The sequence below is a fragment of the Schistocerca cancellata genome, unplaced genomic scaffold (genome assembly GCF_023864275.1).
Source record: "Schistocerca cancellata isolate TAMUIC-IGC-003103 unplaced genomic scaffold, iqSchCanc2.1 HiC_scaffold_927, whole genome shotgun sequence".
Lineage (NCBI taxonomy): Eukaryota > Metazoa > Arthropoda > Insecta > Orthoptera > Acrididae > Schistocerca > Schistocerca cancellata.
Window position 1 is genome coordinate 15,001 of NW_026046935.1, and position 5,000 is coordinate 20,000.

A 5,000-nucleotide genomic window follows, 5' to 3' on the forward strand; every position below is an offset into this window, starting at 1 on the left:
CCATCTACGCGAATCGGACGACACTACGTCCACCATGGCGAGCGCACCACAAACAAAAAGACCGCCATCTGCAGGTCCCCCGCAACATGACCTGCTGCACCGACGATACCGCCATCTAGGCGACGCCACGCCGACTACAACATCGCTAGGTCCCACAGTGCCCATTTTTCGACGCCACCCACACAGCCTGCATCATCTGTCCACCACAGGAGCCCCAACGCCAGTGCCTGCGCCGCACGAAGTCGTCGACCGACAATCGCTCCACCCGCACCCGCACGTGCCCCACTCCAACCGCCCAAATCGCAACTCCAGCGGATGAATGGCGGACTCTTCCCGCACTCCTATCGTGCAATCCACCCCTATATCTTGCGTTTCATGAAGAGTTATATCCAATATGCCATATTCCCGCTGTCCCTATACATGCTCTAAGTAGCTCGCTTGCTACAGCAGCAGCAGCACCACCTCCGCGCGCTTCCCTGGGGGCACTGAACCGCAGGACGCGAGACCCCACGCCCTGTGGCAAACAGGGCTCCTCGCAGAATATATACGGTCCCTACCCCGCACAACGATGACGGTGTGGGGGCCATTGTACGACACCGCTTCCTGCGGTGCCAACGCTGTCGTAGAGTCGATACTCCATCTTTGGTAGAAGGCAACCATTCCGCTGTAAATGAGTACGTCGCTCGTAGTTCAGTCACCTCGCAGCACTGCTCAGTAAACTATGCAGGCCCACATAGATAGATCAAATACGCAAATGCCCCTATACATGCTGAACGTCTGTGCAAACAAAACGAACCACACGTCACCCGCACACTCTATCACCCACACACTCTATCACACACTACTCTCTGCCTGTAACAAACACAGATACAATAATTAAGCACCGGCATGGACCAACGTCCGGTGCATCCTATCCGCCACAGTACACCAACCAGACTATGATAACCAGGCCAGGAGGTCCAATCATAAAACAGAATATCCCACTCGTCCGACAACCACAATTGCTCAGATAAGCCACCAACACCCACACATGTCCTACACAGGGGTGCACCCAACATCACCACACTGCCTCGTCTTACAGCACAAACACACTGGCAGGAATGAAACACACAGGTCTGCCGCAACCACAGACACGGCTCGCCCCCCCCTCTCACTGGCGGAAAGCGCATCCCGACGTGACATAACTCCTTTGACACACTGACGCTGCCTCGGGCATCCACGTCCTACGGTCGATATCAACGAACCTCACCCCCCCCCCCCCCCACAACACGCCATCCCATACCACATTGTGTACCGTACCCAAACCTAACGTGTACTGTACTACAACGCAATGTGTACCATAACACAACCCAGTTTGTACCTTAACCTAACCTATGTCACCTTAACCTAACCTATGTCACCTTAACCTAACCTATGTCACCTTAACCTAACCTATGTCACCTTAACCTAACCTATGTCACCTTAACCTAACCTATGTCACCTTAACCTAACCTATGTCACCTTAACCTAACCTATGTCACCTTAACCTAACCTATGTCACCTTAACCTAACCTATGTCACCTTAACCTAACCTATGTCACCTTAACCTAACCTGTGTTGCACCTTAACCTACCTCAATTTGCACCGCAATGTAACTCAATTTGCACCGCAATGTAACTCAATTTGCACCGCAATGTAACTCAATTTGCACCGCAATGTAACTCAATTTGCACCGCAATGTAACTCAATTTGCACCGCAATGTAACTCAATTTGCACCGCAATGTAACTCAATTTGCACCGCAATGTAACTCAATTTGCACCGCAATGTAACGCAATTTGCACCGCAATGTAACGCAATTTGCACCGCAATGTAACGCAATTTGCACCACAATGTAACGCAATTTGCACCGCAATGTAACGCAATTTGTACCGCAATCTACCCCCATGTTGTGCCTTAACCTAACCCACGTTGTGCCTTAACCTAACCCACGTTGTGCCTTAACCTAACCCACGTTGTGCCTTAACCTAACCCACGTTGTGGCTTAACCTAACCCACGTTGTGGCTTAACCTAACCCACGTTGTGGCTTAACCTAACCCACGTTGTGGCTTAACCTAACCCACGTTGTGGCTTAACCTAACCCACGTTGTGGCTTAACCTAACCCACGTTGTGGCTTAACCTAACCCACGTTGTGGCTTAACCTAACCCACGTTGTGGCTTAACCTAACCCACGTTGTGGCTTAACCTAACCCACGTTGTGGCTTAACCTAACCCACGTTGTGGCTTAACCTAACCCACGTTGTGGCTTAACCTAACCCACGTTGTGGCTTAACCTAACCCACGTTGTGGCTTAACCTAACCCACGTTGTGGCTTAACCTAACCCACGTTGTGGCTTAACCTAACCCACGTTGTGGCTTAACCTAACCCACGTTGTGGCTTAACCTAACCCACGTTGTGGCTTAACCTAACCCACGTTGTGGCTTAACCTAACCCACGTTGTGCCTTAACCTAACCCACGTTGTGCCTTAACCTAACCCACGTTGTGCCTTAACCTAACCCACGTTGTGCCTTAACCTAACCCACGTTGTGCCTTAACCTAACCCACGTTGTGGCTTAACCTAACCCACGTTGTGGCTTAACCTAACCCACGTTGTGCCTTAACCTAACCCACGTTGTGCCTTAACCTAACCCACGTTGTGCCTTAACCTAACCCACGTTGTGCCTTAACCTAACCCACGTTGTGCCTTACCCTGCTCTGTAATTGGCATATGACACGTTACATTAATGTATTGTTGTCCAACCGCAACCGGCTCAGAATGTTGTGTACACAGCTATGTGTCATCTCCCCATAACAGCTGCATTGCAGTGTGGTACGCCATAGAGACGTGTGGGAGTAATGGACGCAGTGGATGGCGATCAGCATGAGCCGTCTGTTCATGTAGTGGCGCGTGTATGCAGACGTAGTAGTCTCTTCTCACACAATGTGATAGCACGGTGCCCCGCGTTCCACATCTGCGACATGCTACAGAGGCCGGTTGACAGTTGGTCGCGCAATGGAGATCGCATATGTACGGGGGCACCTTCCACGTGCCCTCTAGTCGGGCACATTTTGTTGCGTGGATGTGAGCGAATGTAGTGTGTCTTGACACCTGACAGGCAGGCATGCAATAATAGTTGACTTTGCAAACGGGGATGGACGTGTACGTTTACTGGTGACGTTACGCAAATGAACAACTGGTAACCCGTTGTGGTGCGGTTGATCTTGCTGGAGGTACATCTGTGAGGGCAACGATCGGTACAGCTACGAAGCGGTCCCCACCATACCAACGAACGTGAATGTGAATCTGGGTGTGAAGCGATACGCGGCTGTGGGTGGGTGGGACTGTCCCCGGCCGGTGAGGGGGGGCCGCCCGGCGTGCTGGCCGCGCGGTGCGTGGGCGCACGCGCTACAGCCGGCTGGTGGGGGCGCCCAGTGGCAGGCGCGCCGGCCGACGGACGCGGCAGGCGGCGCAGCTGCGCGCCGGGGCACCCTGCGCGCGGCGCCGTGCAGCCAAAGTGGGTCCTCGCGGACCCGGTGCGAAGCGCGGTGGACATCTGCAGTGTGCTGGTCCGATTGAGGACTGTGTGCGTTGAGGATGCGCCGCCGCCCGGCACTCGGCGCCGCGACGCCGTCTGCTGCTCGGTCGCCCCAGCGGTTCTCGCTGGTGGTTTGTATCGCAGTTGTGCGGACGTGTTGGCACGTGCGCTGTGCTGGGAGAGTTCGCTTCGGCACCCACGTGGGGCCTTTGCCCTTCTGTGGCGCTGGCGTTGGAGCTGCCGGTCACCGTAGGTGGCGCGTGTTGTCTCCCGCCGGCAATGCCACGACAGCACGCTCCCGGGCCTCTGTCGGCAGCGGCAAGCTCAGTTGGGAGCACGGGTGGTCGCACCTAAAGCGTCTACTCGCCTAACTCCGGGCGATTGCGCCTCTCTCGAACCCGACCAAGTACTTAGGACGGCGCTGCGCGCCGCCGGGACCTGAGAGGGTTTCGAGGTGTATTGTGCAGGGGAGCCCAGCCTCCTCCTGTTTGCAGAATAATTGAGCGGACGCTTGCGTGTTCGCGCGGGCCCCCGGGACACACTCCCGGGCGGCCGGCTGCTCAGCTCTAGTTGACGCAGCTCCCTGGTTGATCCTGCCAGTAGTCATATGCTTGTCTCAAAGATTAAGCCATGCATGTCTCAGTACAAGCCGCATTAAGGTGAAACCGCGAATGGCTCATTAAATCAGTTATGGTTCCTTAGATCGTACCCACGTTACTTGGATAACTGTGGTAATTCTAGAGCTAATACATGCAAACAGAGTCCCGACCAGAGATGGAAGGGACGCTTTTATTAGATCAAAACCAATCGGTCGGCTCGTCCGGTCCGTTTGCCTTGGTGACTCTGAATAACTTTGGGCTGATCGCACGGTCCTCGTACCGGCGACGCATCTTTCAAATGTCTGCCTTATCAACTGTCGATGGTAGGTTCTGCGCCTACCATGGTTGTAACGGGTAACGGGGAATCAGGGTTCGATTCCGGAGAGGGAGCCTGAGAAACGGCTACCACATCCAAGGAAGGCAGCAGGCGCGCAAATTACCCACTCCCGGCACGGGGAGGTAGTGACGAAAAATAACGATACGGGACTCATCCGAGGCCCCGTAATCGGAATGAGTACACTTTAAATCCTTTAACGAGTATCTATTGGAGGGCAAGTCTGGTGCCAGCAGCCGCGGTAATTCCAGCTCCAATAGCGTATATTAAAGTTGTTGCGGTTAAAAAGCTCGTAGTTGGATTTGTGTCCCACGCTGTTGGTTCACCGCCCGTCGGTGTTTAACTGGCATGTATCGTGGGACGTCCTGCCGGTGGGGCGAGCCGAAGGCGTGCGACCGCCTCGTGCGTGTTCGTGCGTCCCGAGGCGGACCCCGTTGAAATCCTACCAAGGTGCTCTTTATTGAGTGTCTGGGTGGGCCGGCACGTTTACTTTGAACAAATTAGAGTGCT

The 5,000-nt window shown here is 54.3% G+C and overlaps 1 non-coding gene across 1 annotated transcript in view; it reads left to right on the top strand.

Moving 5' to 3' along the window:
- Positions 1-4,137: 4,137 nt before the first annotated feature.
- LOC126149414 (small subunit ribosomal RNA) overlaps positions 4,138-5,000 on the top strand; it is a 1,909-nt gene continuing 1,046 nt past the window's right edge. The window contains exon 1 of the ribosomal RNA XR_007530858.1: positions 4,138-5,000. This exon is cut by the window's right edge and continues 1,046 nt beyond it. This is a non-coding gene — a ribosomal RNA (small subunit ribosomal RNA).